Source organism: Bubalus bubalis, chromosome 1 (genome assembly GCF_019923935.1).
Source record: "Bubalus bubalis isolate 160015118507 breed Murrah chromosome 1, NDDB_SH_1, whole genome shotgun sequence".
NCBI classification, from domain to species: Eukaryota; Metazoa; Chordata; class Mammalia; order Artiodactyla; family Bovidae; genus Bubalus; species Bubalus bubalis.
This window is the reverse complement of record NC_059157.1, coordinates 27,428,464-27,443,339: the sequence shown is the minus strand read 5'-3', so window position 1 is coordinate 27,443,339 and position 14,876 is coordinate 27,428,464. Positions and strand designations below refer to the sequence as shown.

Sequence of the window (14,876 nt, the reverse complement as noted above, 5' to 3'; positions counted from 1 at the left end):
CAGGAAACTCTGCTCAAGGTTGCATGGCAGCCTGGATGGGAGGGGAGCTTGAGGGAGATTGGATACATGGATATGTATGGCCGAGTCCCTTTCCTGTTCACCTTTTTGTTCAACAACCGTCACAACATTGTTACTCGGCTATATCTCCATACCAAATAAAAAGTGCCCCCCCCCGCCCCTTTTAGCCAGCATCAGTGTTCTCAATTCTAAACCCAGAATAGTATTTTCTCCTGTACTAGTTTCCTTGAACTGCTGTAATAATATTTCACAAACTAAGTAGCTTACAGCAGGAGTTTATTTTCTCAGTTCTGAGGCTAGGTGTCCAAACTCAGCCTCAGTACTGGTGGGTCCTTCAGAGGCTGAAGGAGAAGCTGCTTCCTGACTCCATTCTAGTTTCTGGTAACAACCAGCAGTGCCTGACATCCCTGGACTTACGGTGTTGTTGGTCAGTCGCTAAGTCCTGTCCAACTCTTTGCGATCCCATGGACTGCAGCACACCAGGCTTCCCTGTCCTTCACTATCTCCCTGAGCCTGCTGAAACTCATGCTATCGAGTTGGTGATGCCATCTAACCATCTTATCCTCTGTCATCCCCTTCTCCTCCTGTCCTCAATCTTTTCCAGCATCAGGGTCTTTTGGACGCATCCCATGAGTCCACTCTTCTTGGTTGGCCAAAAAGTATGTTTGGGGTCTTAGAAACCCAAACACACTTTTTGGCCAACCCAGTAGATGCTGCTGCTAAGTTGCTTCAGTCGTGTCCGACTCTGTGCGACCCCACAGACGGCAGCCCACCAGGCTCCCCCGTCCCTGGGATTCTCCAGGCAAGAACACTGGAGTGGGTTGCCATTTCCCTCTCCAATGCATGAGAGTGAAAAGTGAAAGTGAAGTCCCTCAGTCGTGTTCAACTCTTGGTGACCCCATGGACTGCAGCCTACCAGGCTCCTCCATCCATGGGATTCTCCAGGCAAGAATACTGGAGTGGGGTGTCACTGCCTTCTCTGAACCCAGTAGATACATCCCAGTAATCTCTGTCTTCACATTGCTGACTTCCTCTGAGATTCCTTTCCTCAGTCTTCACATGGCATCCTCTTCTCTAGGTGTCTGTGTTCTAATTCCTCTCATCTTATAAAGGTACAGGATGTTGGATTGGGACTCAATAATTCAGTTCAATCTCATCATCACTTGGCCTGTATCAGCATGGGCTTCCCCGGTGGCTCAGTGGTAAAGAATCTGTCTGCATTGCAGGAGCTACAGGAGACACAGGTTCAATCCCTGGGTCAGGAAGATCCCCTGGAGAAGGCATGGCAACCCACTCCAGTATTCTTGTCTGGAGAATCCTATGGACAAAGGAGCCTGGTGGGCTACAGTCCATGGGGTCACAGAGAGTTGGACACAACTGAAGCGACTTAGCATGGAAACTCATATCAGCACAGACTTTATTTCTAAACACAATCACAGTCACAGGTCCTGGGGTTTACGGCCTGAGTACATCTTTCAGGGGAACAAAATGCAATCCATAGTAACTCCTAAACCTAGAATTTTTATAGTGGTTATGTTAGTGAAGATGTCTTGTGGCATGTGTCAGAAACTCAAGTAAGCAAAAAATGATGTTTTAGGAATCCTGAAACAGCCCTCAGTTGAGCTGGATATTATGAACAGAAGGAAATTGAAGACAGTCATGTTAGAGGTGGTGGGAAGCTTCTTGTCTCTGCTCATCTGTATACCTCTGCTCCATCCTTCTCTCTACTTATAACTAACCCTCTCTGTTTTCTATTTTGTGTAACAGAAAATGGTTACCAACAGCCTCCCAGGCTGAAGAGAAAGGTCAGACAGAAAGATACTCATATAAATGCCTGTGTAGACAGGGCGGGGATGGAAAAGAAGGGAAACCCAAAGAAGCTTAGGGGGAGAATCTTGCCTAATGATGTTATTTTTCTCAATGAAAAAAAGCAATGGACTTATTTTCTGAGAGAGATTTTGATGGTATTTTTTAAAAAGTTGATATTAAAGTTTTGGGCAAGCTATTGAGAGGCATGAGAGTCAGTGATGAAGGACCACAGGAGTGAAGACGTGTTGGTGCCCAGGCTGACCGGACACCATGGTGTTAGTGGACCAGTCTTCTCTTGTACGTTTCCATCAGTAATGGCCAAGAACTCCAGTGCGTTATTATACTGAGTACATAAGATTGGGCTTCCCTGGTGGCTCAGCTGGTAAAGAATCCACCTGCAATGCAGGAGACCTGGGTTCGATTCCTGGGTTGGGAAGATCCCCTGGAGAAGGGAAAGGCTACCCACTCCAGTATTCTGGCCAGGAGAATTTAATGGACTGAATAGTCCATGGGGTTGCAAAGAGTCAGACACGACTGAGCAACTTTCACTTTGCTTCACACATAAGATTCCTACTACCTGAATCCATTATCTTTGCACACAAAAGCACATTTCAGCTCATTTAAACCTGACTGCTATACAGTTATGTTCATGGTAAAATGATTCATCTCAAAAGTGATATATATAAATTTTAGTCAAATATATATTTTTTCAGTTTCTTTGTAGGTATCTTTAACCCTTGGCTTCTAAGGAAAAAACATTATTTTTTTCATAAGTTAGGCTTCTGAGTAAATGGGATTTGAATTACCATGTTTATAACTTGAACTCACACACAAAAAAATGGCGTTTTATTTCTAAATATGTACATGGATGCTTATTTCATTACCAGAGAAACTTACATAAGTATCTTTTGTTTTATAAATCCAGTGGCTCTTTAGCAGTCATAGAGAGCAGGAGGCACCCTAAATTTTTGCCTCACTAGTCCATTATTTTTTAATGAGATAATTAAAAATTACATCCTGCCATACTGAGAAGCATGTTTTTGCCAGAACTTTAGAGTTTTTTTCTGTTTGTTTCTTTGCAATGGGCAGTCTACATAGAATATGACTGAAAAATCAATTTGAAGGAAGCGGGGGCATAATAAATTACCTTCCTATGACCTTCTTTTCTATCTTTCCTTTTTTTCCCTTCAGATGAACTCTTGTCTTCTCAATATTTTTGTAACCTACCTACCCTGACACCACCTCCCTTTTTTCAGTCTTTGCTTTTTCATTTCCTAAACAGTCCTAGTAGAAGGGCAGATCTTTCTAGAGCCTCTGCCACTAGTTATGTGATTAAAATCTAGTTAGTTTTTCTCCTTTCTTCTCAGTAGGTATAGATCACCGACAGAGAAAACATTGCCCATTAACGTTTAGCATAGTTCTGTTGTTAAAGAAGGATAGAGAAACAGTGTCTGTGTGATGAATAGTTTCCATTGTTTTTTTTTTTTTTTTTTTTTTTTAATGTTCCCTAAGGCAGTGTTCTCCAGGCAGAATGTTTGATTGCAAAAAACAGGAGACTTGCATTCTTCTCCTAGTGTTACATTGATTTTCTGTTCTGCTTGAGGCCTTTGTATTTATGAATGTAAAAAATGTATTAAGAATACCTTCCTTTATCGTATGCAGGTCAGCCTGTTGATTGCGGTAACAGTTTGTCTGTTTCACAGGAAAATGTGTAAATGTAGGTTTCACATATAATTGTAAGCCGTGAGCTTTCCAAGAAGTCATTGGCCTATGGGTATTAAATGGCTTGCAGTTGTGGCAATTACTGAATTTGAATTTTTTTTTTTTTCCCCTTAGATCAGAGCTTTGGGAGTTTGATGAGCATTTGAAGTGAGTGTGGTCGGTTCTCATGTGGATGACATCCAGGAGGATGTCCAGTATCTTTTATTTCTTTCCTTCCAGCCATTGGGAACCAGACACCACCATTTCCTCATGAGGCCCTGTTGTTGCCCGAATCAGGCATGACTCAAACTGCTTGATCTGAGACATGTTTCTTGTGTTTTGATCCCTCTGTCAAGATATTATTCAATTTTTCCACCATTATAGTCAGAATTTTTTTTCATGTAATTAGTAAGTAATCCATGTGGAGACTCCTGAGTGTTATCTGCTGTCATGTCTGACTCTTTGCAACCCATGGACTGTATGTAGCCCACCAGGCTCCTCTGTCCATGGGGCTCTCCAGGCAAGGATACTGGAGTGGGTTGCCATTTCCTTCTCCAGGGGATCTTCCTGAACTAGGGATCGAACTCGAACTCCTGCATTTCAAGCAGATTCTTCTCTGTCTGAGCCACCAGGAAAGACTCTTTAAAGGCATGCAAATGTCTTACTTCTCATCAAAATATTGCCCTGAACACATCGTTACTGTGACAGTTGAATAGTGATTTTCTAGTTCCTTTGCTCTTACACGCTTACTAGTTGACATTTCAACAGTCTACTGTAAGCAGGGGAGATGCTGGTTCTTAAGTCAGTTTGTATTATTGAACTTGCATTTGTGTGTATATACACACAGAATTATATAATAAATCTACATTATATGCATATATAATGATATGACCTTTGGTTTTATACTGTTTGTAAGACCTTTTTGTTCTGATATTATTGGACTGAAATCTTAGAATGTTCTTCCCAGCAGCTTATTCCCAATCTCAGCAAAGATCCAATATTGAAAGCTGTAGTAAAGTTCATATTCTTAAATTTTAATTCATTAAAAAAAAATCATTTGAAAACATTTCATTGTGGCTATGAAATGTTAGTAAAGAAATTAGTACGGAAAGTCATTTGCCACCAAAATTAAAGAAAAAAGGCACGATAGATTTTTATCTTTAGCTCTGTGTTCATAAAAGAAATAAACGTAATGAATACTTGGATCGTTTACATAAAAACAGAGCTCTTGAATTTGTGGGGGAAAGAAGCTGATACTCCTTTTTCCTCAGTTATTATCTAATTTACATTGGGTCTAGTGAACTATTGGGCTTCCCAAGTGATACTAATGGTAGAGAGCCCACCTGCCAGTGCCGGAGACCTAAGAGATGTGGGTTCAATCCCTGGATCAGGAAGCTCCCCTGGAGAAGGGAATGGCAACCCAACTCCAGTATTCTTGCCTGGATAATCCCATGGACAGAGGAGTTGGTGCGCTAGGTCCATAAGGTTGCAAAGAGTCAGACACAACTGAAGCAACTTAGCACTCTAGTGAACTGTTCATTTAAATACTGATTTTGGCATTAGAAATGGACCAGGAGAGGGAAATATAAAGGAATTAAGTTAAAAGAAGCATTTCAAGCACTTGGAAATATACGAACCCCTCTCCTTTTGGTTGATTTGTAGATTTGCCCTTCTTCTCTTTTTTTTATTCCTTTAGTCATTAAAGAAAAATAAAAAATAAAAAGACAGCACTTTGTTCTACTTAATCCTGTTGAACTCTCTGTCATCTGACAGCTAAATGTCTCACAGACTGTAAAGCATTTGTTTCTCAGCTACTCCTCCCTTGGCTGTAATACGCCTCACAGTTTCCTATCGATACATCTGAGCAGCATGAGAAGGACTACCAAAGAGAGGCCAAAAGAAAGAAAAACTCTTTCTCTGAACAGAATACTCTAACACATTAATTTGAAAGGACTTGATAGCATGACTAAATATTTTAAGGCCAAAGCACAGAGCAAAAAGTTATTGAAATTATTTGAGGCTGTTTAGCTAAGCATCTTATTTGCCTCATTGAGAATTACCATACAAATGCGCAGAAGTTCGTACTTCTCATATACCTGTCTTTAAACAAAAGAGAATTTTCCTTTGAGCAAGGACGTGGAGTTGAGTTCCTTACCCAAATCAAGTATGGAGCTACGGGAATGGAAGAGCCCAAGAGTGGTGACCGGTGCTGCTACCAAGAACAAATTGATGCTCTATCTTTCTGGGCTCCAGAGAATAGCGAGGAAGCATTAGAGCGGTCAAGCTCTGGACACAGTCAAGGAAAAGCTGGTAGAAGAGAGGGGTGCATGAAAAGGGAAAAAGACGGCCCATTCTCTAACATCTCCATTTTCATGATAGTGCAGCTGCCTCTGCCCTCGACACTCATCAGCAAACAGTGGTCCAGACTGGCCTTTTATAGTTGCTGGGAAGACTCAGAAACACAAAGTGAGTCCTCTTAACATAACACATTGGACTGTCCACCAAGACACAGCAGAGACTAACACAACATTGTAAAACAATTACATTCCAATTAACAAATACCAAAGAAAGGACTCAGTCTCCATTTCTAGGCAATCTGTTGCCAACATTGCCATAAGCAAAAGAAACTCACTCCTGGTTCACTGAGCTTGAGTCTGGACTGAAACCTGACCTTGTCAAATGATTAACAAGGAGGCTGTTACCCTGGGGGTGGCTCTAATGTTGGCAGCCCATGTAAACAAGCCAAAATCTAAAGCTGCAAATGCCTCAAGGTTGTGAAATCAAAATGCGGGAACACAAATCACAAGCAGCCAACTAAGTTTTCATCTGTAGCCAATCAATTTCTTTCCCTTGCTCCTACCCTTTCTCTACCAGTCTCTCCCCAGCTTCGGTGGGTGGAGCTCTCCTAACCGTTTCCGGTTTAGCACTGTCCAAATTCATCCAATTTTTGCTCAAAGAAACTCTTAAAATATTGAATCTGCCTTAGTCATCTTTTAACAGCCTGGAGATTTTTGAAACATTGATATGGAAGGAAAGCGAAATGCAGAGCCCTGACTTACAGGAAGCAAAGGCTTGAATACAGCTTTGAAGACCGCCTCAGAGGCAGAGGAGGGAAGCCTCACCCTGACTGGGAATCTTCAATTATGCAAATACACTTCAGAGATCACAACAAGAAAGGAATCTCGGAAACGGTCTGTTCTGAGGAAGAAATTGCTCTGTGTAATAATAGAAAATGGTATCTCTGTATCATGTCGAGCTACTTTTCCTTTTGTTCCCTCGAGAATGCTTTTATTTTCTCCTAAGTTAAGGATTGAGATCGTTATGTGTCTGAAAAGTGTTGCTTGTTTTTTTGAGATATCTTTTTTCTTTTATTTCAGTTGTGTATAAGAGACTGGCAGCTGAGGACCTGAAAAGTTGAAGATTCTCTTTTTCATGGGCAACTGAGAGTCTGTTATAAGTGATGTTGAGCCGGGGACTGTGTGATGAAGGAAGCTGAACCAGGCCTTCTTTGGTGATGAAGGCCTTCTTCATGGGCACAAGAGTGAACAACCTGGAACCCACAGTGGCATTCGCACCAGGGCCACTCCCTGCAGAGCAACATCGCTGTGTCTATTGAACAGCCGGAGGAGAAGTGGAGAGCGAACAGAAAGCCAGAGCAGGGGAGAAACACAAGGGACTTCTGCCCAGAACACGGATCTAGGAACCTGCAGAAATTCCAGGGAGGGCAGCGGAGGCCTTGCTGGTAGGATCATAATGTAGGCATCAATATGAATGTGACTTTCTTTTTTGCCATGAAGAAGGCGGCAGAGTTCCCATTTCCTTGTTCATTTACATAAATACTTGGACAGGTTCTTTAAATATGAACATCATGTCAGGGTGAGGCCCAGCATTGAAGAGTTTATTTTAAAACATGACATTATGTCAACATTCGCCATGATCTGTTTTAAAATAATTTGATTAGTTTAGCTGAGCTATACCCCATGAGAACGCTCAATGAAGGAGAAAAACCACAAATTACATTGGGAGTTAGGGAACTTGAAGGAAGAAGTAGGCAAATGTAAGAGAGTGCAAATCAGAGGATTCCAGAGGGTACCAGTGTCAGAACTGAGGGTCATTGTAGGTAATGACATGCCTGGACGGGAAGGCAGAGAACGAGGACAGCAGAGCTATGAGTAAATCTCATTTATAACACTTGGTCTCTGGCAAGTCTGGAATTTATATTCACTGTTCGTTTTGAGAAAGGCTCACAAATTTTACCTAAAAACAAAAATCCAATACGAAGACAAGAAGTCTCCAATCCATTGTAAACCTTGTAATATTTCAGAGTTAAAACTTAGCCCCAAGTCAAAGGCCTCCAGAGAGATGGTCCGGCTAAAGGGCAGGGTACAAATGATGCTGATGCGAGTTGAGGTGATATTGATGGGCTATTCGAAAGGGATCTGCTTGCTGTATCAAACCCCTGCCAGCCATAATTTAACGGGACAGAAGTCATTATTTTGCAGTGTTGTTCTCTTTGTACCCATAAAACTTGTGTTTGCTTTTCTTTGCAAGCCTCATCGCTCTGTGACTCGAGATCAGCCAGTGAGTGCGAGCTATCTTAGGAAGAGTGACAGCCACAAATCTGGTCTTCTGGAGGCTAATCAACTCGAGTTGTTTTCTAAGCTGCACATTTATTCTCAGTTGTGCCGAACTGAGAAGGGCAAAATTCTACGGTCTTTTATGGTCCACGAAGCTTCTAACATTTGTTTTCTAATGAGAGCAGTCGTACATTTAACTCAAAAAGGAAACTGAAGTTATAGCCTCTTGTTTAACTGAATTAATACTTTGAAATCTGATCACAAAGAAATCAAGCGAATCTTTCTCTGATTTGTTTGGATGTAATCTAGCAGTCAGCTGCTAAATCCCTGCCCTTTGGAGAAGGGGTAAATTTAGCTTGAAACACCCAATTCCACAGCCTGTCATCCAAAGCCCTCCTCATGATTTATGTGAATTACTGTGAATTTATGTTCTCACGGTCCATTTCCTTGGACTCCTGTGTCTGTGAGCGCTGCTTCTGTTATATCCCATTTGACTCTAATGAGAAGTTTGTTTTTTTTTTGTTAACTGATAAGATAAAATTCACTTTCAACAAGTGTTCAGTGAAATTAGAGCACTTAATCAAAAGTAAAATTTGGTGGTCGTGGAAGGAATTGCATTGTACATAATTCAGTTTTCCACCATCCTGACTTTCTTCTCCCGCTGCTGCTCTGCTCCTTGCATCTCTTTTCCTTTCTTATTCCTATAAACTCCTTTCTTCATAATGACACGGGTAGTAGAGCAATCAGCTTTTTTGAAATTGAGATATAATTCACATATGACATTGTGCAAGTTTAAGCTGTAAAATGTATTGATTTGATACCTTTATATACTGCAATATGATTACCATGGTTATCATTATCACGGTTTACAGGGTTAACTAACACCTCAGTCATGGCACATAATTATCATTTCTTCTTTGTGAGAACAATTAAGATCTAGGCTCATAGCAACTTTGAAATTTTATATAATACAGTATTGTTGACTGGAATCACTATGCATTAGACCCCCAGGACTTATTTATCTAGTGGTTGTATAAATTGTAAGTTTGTACTCTTAAACAGTATCTTCCCAATTCCCTACCCCAGCCCCTGGTACTGCCATTCTACCCTGTTTTTACAAGTTTGCCTTTTTCAGATTCTACATTTCCTCCAATTAAATACAGGGTCTCCTGCCAACACTTGTTATTTCTTATTTTCTTGATAATAGCTTTTGTAATGTGTGTGAGGTGATATCTCATCATGGTTTTGACTTGTATTTCCCTTACGATTAATGATGTTGGACATCTTTTCATGCACCTGTTGGTCATCTCTATGTCTTCTTGGAAACATATCTATTCAGGACCTCTGTTCATTTTAAAATTGAATTGTCTCTTTTGTCATTGAGTAGTATGAGTTCTTTATATTTTTTGGAAATTAACCCTTTATCAGGTACATGATTGACAAATATTTTGTCCAGGTCTGTAGACTGCCTTTTCGTTTTGTTGATGGTTTATTTTGCTGTGCAGAAAAAAATTTAGTTGACATAGTCCCACCTGTTAGATTTTGCTTTTGCTGCTTCTGCTTTTAGTGTCATACCCCAAATTCATTGCCAAGACTAATACCAAGGAGCATCTTGCTTATTTTTTTCTTGTAGGAGTTACCTGATCTTATGTTTAAGTCTTTAATCCATTTCAAGTTAATTTTTTTTGTGAGTGGTGTTTTTTTGTGAGTAGAGCAGAGGTCCAGGTTTCCCAAAACCATTTGTTGAAGAGGCTATCCTTTTCCCATGAAGTGTTCTTGGCTCCCTTGTCAAATATTAGTTGATCACATATGTGAGGGTTAGCAATCACCTTTTACAATCTGAGCGTGCCCTTGAGATCTCACTCTCCACTCCTATAGCTCACAAAAATATTTGACATAAATAATTAACAGTGCTCCTCCTAAGAGGACATATAAGGAAATGAAATGCTCCCATCTTGTTATTTATAGGAATATTTCATATTCATTCACTATCTAATACTTGGGAAGAATCTTTTGTGTATAAAATCTTCCTAAATCATCATGACTACCCTGTGAGGTAGAAATTATTATCCTTGTTTTGCAGTTGAGGGAAATAAGGGTTTCAGAGTTGAAAGTCATGGCTCACACACATCCGTTCAGTGAGAACGCTGGGACGCCATGCCAATGCACCTGTTTTCTGTGCCACCCTGCCTCTCACGGTATCCTGGACATCACTGCAGTACCTCCTATTTGTGGATAATCTGACTACTTCAACAGTGCTTCGTTAAACATGACTACAGTTACGTTTTAGCTCCTCCATTCAGGAAGTGGAAAATATTTCCCCATCCCCTGAATTCGGGCTGACCTTGTAACTTGCTTAGATCAAGTTATCAGTTATATTTCATGCCTTCCAAGAATTGGCCTCAAGATGCCTTAAAGTTTCCCATCTCGTTTTCTCGGAACATTGCTGACAGTTTGTGAGGAAGCCTAGGGTGAAACACCATGTGGAGAGAGAGGCCCAGCCGTATCAAGCATTCCAGCTTTCTTAGAAGTATGACAGCAGCCCATTAGGCCCAGTCACTTCCAGCCATGCCCCCTGCTGACTGCAACTGCAGGAGTGCTCCTAGGCGAGACCAGCAGAAACACCATCGACCTGCAGAGTCAGTGCAAACAAGAAACGGCATGGATGAACCTACCCGCAGGGCAGGGACAGAGACACAGCCGTAGAGAACGGAGGAGTGGACGGGGGGTGGGGGGGATGGGGATGAACTGGGAGATTGGGAATGATATATGTGCACTGCCATGTGTAAAGCAGATAGCTAGTGGGAACGTTCTGTATCGTTCAGGGAGCTCAGCTTGGTGCTCTGTGATGACCTAGAGGGGTTGGATGGAGGGGAGGGAAGGCTAAGAGGGAAGGGATACTTGTGTACACAGAGCGGATTCACTTCATTGTACAGCAGAAACTAACAACATTGTAAAGCAACTGTACCCCAGTTAAAAATAAATTATTATTTGGGTATGATATGTTAGACATCAATAGATAACTGACACAGCAAGCATTACTAAAAACTCACTGCAAGAATTCACCATGTTAAAGGAAGAGGAAGTATTGAATGTTCATGCAAAGGATAGTCAGGTTTATTTCATATGTTCAGATATTATTATTTTTGTTTCCTAAATGCAATTTAAAGCATAGCTTGGGCCAATGTTGTAATAAGGTAAAAAAACCCAACATATGAGTGCACTATTAAAAACCACAAATTATTTTAGGCAGGATAGGATTTCAGTTGCATTGTGAGAATTTACCAGTTCTCTGAAATGTTTTCATTGTTATTAAATTTTCACTAGATTTTACAGTAGCCATTATATTGGTTTGAATAGCATACATTTATAAAAATGGAAACTAATAAGGAAAGCAGTTGAAATATAGAAAATTTACTTGCTAAAAAGCCCAAGCCTTTTATACTTAATTGCTTCCCATGTGACCTGTGAGTCAGTTAGCCTTGGGTTCAGATATGGCTCCGACACACACTAGCTTTGTGACCTTTGGCAAATTGCTTAACCTCTCTGAGGCTCAATTTCCTTAAGTCTCAAGCGGCTGGCATAGCGCCTGGCATATAATAAGATTTGATCAGTTTCTCCCCTATCTTAGAATATCCCATACCGACATTTTAAAAATGAAATAGTGCTAAAATTCAATTTGGGGGCCAGGATCATATTAGAGAAGATATATTCCCCTGCTTATAGACAGCTTTTCCATTAATTATTTTGGTTTCCCAAGGTAAATAACAATATTATCTTCAAATAATATTGAATTTGAAGGTCATACCTGATTTATTCTAATTATTTTGTTTTATTTTTACTTTGTTACTATTTATGAGCTTGTTTATAATGTAAGTGTTTTTTTTTGTCTTTTTTTTATTAAACTTTTAATTTTGTTTTGGGTATAATAGCTGATTAACAGTGCTGTGGCGGATCTGTGAACAGCAAAGGCAGTCAGCCGTACCTGGACATGTATCCATTCTCCCCAGACTCCCCTCCCAACCAGGCTGCCACGTAACACTGAGCAGAGTTCCCTGTTGTAATGCAAGTCTTTTCAAGTGAATTACTTAACACAATGAAGAGAGCTTAGTACCTTGAACAGCTAGGAAAAGGGTGATTCGAATTTTTTTTAAAAAGTAGCAGCAGAGATAAAGGCTGTATCCCAGGAGTGAGGAGATGTGATAACAATGCAAACTAGGCAGATAACCAGGGAAATCACAAGACCTGTTCTCAAAAAATATAAGCAAACTCCACTGCCCCCACCAAAATGGTGCCGAAATATATCCTGGGCTATAGCGTTGTCATTCAGAAGTTCCCAAACACAGTCCCCTGCCTCCCCTCTTAAACAAGCTATTTTTATTAAGCACAAGTACATACAAAGAAAGAACCCAAGTTAAACTTGGCACAGAAGACAATTTTAAAAGTTATGGAATCTGTGTACCTCTGGATCAGCAATTTTCAAATGTTTTGTTTTAACTTCATCCTACATAAAATATGATATTAGCCTGTGGGAGAAACATTATTTAATAATTTCTAAAAGCAAAGCATTTGCAAATTTTTACACTTTAAATATTATTAGTAACAAATTATTTGTCACCTCCTGTTGTATCTCACAGCTAGTAAGGACATCCCAGTGTGCGGTATCCATACACTTCCCTCTGTAATTCTTTGTTCCAAATAGAGCAGGAACGGAGCAACCTGGTCATGCCACAGGCTTCAGCTTAGGGTGTTAGTTCTGCGGCTTAAGAACAACCTAAATGTCCATCAACAGATGAGTGGATAAAGAAGATGTGGCACAGGTATACAATGGAATATTCAGTTCAGTTCAGTTGCTCAGTCGTGTCTGACTCTTTGAGACCCCATGAACTGCAGCACGACAGGCCTCCCTGTCCATCACCAACTCCCAGAGTCCACCCAAACCCATGTCCATCAAGTCAGTGATGCCATCCAACCATCTCATCCTCTGTCGTCCCCTTCTTCTCCTGCCCTCAATTTTTCCCAGCATCAGGGTCTTTTCAAATGATTCAGTTCAGTTCAGTTCAGTCGCTCACTCGTGTCCGACTCTTTGCAACCCCATGAATTACAGCACGCCAGGCCTCCCTGTCCATCACCAACTCCCGGAGTTCACTCAGACTCACATCCATTGAGTTAGTGATGCCATCCAGTCATCTCATTCTCTGTTGTCCCCTTCTCCTCCTGCCCCCAATCCTTCCCAGCATCAGAGTCTTTTCCAATGAATCGACTCTTCGCATCAGGTAGCCAAAGTACTGGAGTTTCAGCTTTAGCCATCATTCCTTCCAAAGAACACCCAGGACTGATCTCCTTTAGAATGGACTGGTTGGATCTCCTTGAAGTCCAAGGGACTCTCAAGAGTCTTCTCCAACACCACAGTTCAAAAGCATCAATTCTTTGGCACTCAGCTTTCTTCACAGTCCAACTCTCACATCCATACATGACTACTGGAAAAACCATAGCCTTGACTAGACGGACCTTTGTTGGCAAAGTAATGTCTCTGCTTTTGAATATGCTATCTAGGTTGGTCATAACTTTCCTTCCAAGGAGTAAGCCTCTTTTAATTTCATGGCTGCAGTCACCATCTGCAGTGATTTTGGAGCCCAAGAAAATAAAGTCTGACACTGTCTCCAGTGTTTCCCCATCTATTTCCCATGAAGTGATGGGACCAGATTCAAATAATTACTCAGCCATAAAAAGGATCGAAATTGGGTCATTTGTAGAGATGTGGATGGACCTAGAGTTTGTCAGAGTGAAGGATGTCAGGAAGCAAAAAACAAATATCATATATTAATGCATGTATGTGGGATCTACAAAAATGGTACAGATTAACCTATTTACAGGAATAGGGATGAAGACATAGAGAAAAGACCTGTGGACACAATTGGGGAAATGGAGGGTGGGATGAATTGGGAGATTAGGTTTGACATAAATACATTACCATGTATAAAGTGGATAGCTAGTGGGAACCTGTGGTAAAGCACAGGGAGCTCAGCTCTGTGATGACCTAGAGGAGTGAGATGGGGAGTGGGTGGGAGGGAAGCTCCAAGTACAGAAGAAAATAACACAGTGTTGTGAAACAATTATACTCCAATTTAAAAAAAAATAACAAATACTGTATGATGTCACTTATATGTGGGATCTAAAAAAAATTATACAAATGACTGTACATAAAAAAAGAGACTCAGATATAGAAAACAAACGTGGTTACCAGTGGGGAGAGAGAAGGGGAGTAAGGCCAATTAGGGGTTATGGATTAAGAGATACAAATACTATGTATAAAATAGATAAGCAACAAGAGTATATTGTATGGCACAGGAAATTAAAGCTATTTTCCTGTAATTACTTTTGATGGGGTATAATCTGTAAAATACTGAATCACAATGTTGTACACCTGAAATTAATAAAACACTGTAAATCAACTATTTTTTTTCCTTGAAATCAACTATAGTTCAAGAAAAAAAAAAAAAAAGCAAGCCTTGCAAGAATACTAGCAGTCAGATTGGTGATGAATGTGACCAATGGTCACTTTTTGCCCTTTACTGAGGTAGGGACACTGGTAAGGCCATTGAGTAAGGAAAAAACATAACCCTCCTGTGTGTTTCTGTTATTTTCATGCTACTACCAGACTCACAGCTCTCCTGACACTAGATGCGCAGGTATTCTACATGGGAGGCAGTTCTGTGACATCAGCTGTATGTCCCACAATTCAGTTCAGACCTGACTACCTGTACTTAC

At 40.7% G+C, this 14,876-nt stretch overlaps 1 long non-coding RNA gene across 2 annotated transcripts; it reads left to right on the top strand.

The window, feature by feature from the left end:
- The first annotated feature begins 6,176 nt into the window (after positions 1–6,176).
- LOC123332251 lies at positions 6,177–9,643 on the top strand. 2 transcript variants are annotated; one of them, XR_006549066.2, is made up of 2 exons: positions 6,177–6,719; positions 6,906–9,643. It is a non-coding gene; the product is annotated as an uncharacterized LOC123332251 (long non-coding RNA). The 2 variants fall into 2 exon arrangements; XR_006549067.2 differs by having other exon boundaries at positions 6,177–6,763.
- Positions 9,644–14,876: the final 5,233 nt, after the last annotated feature.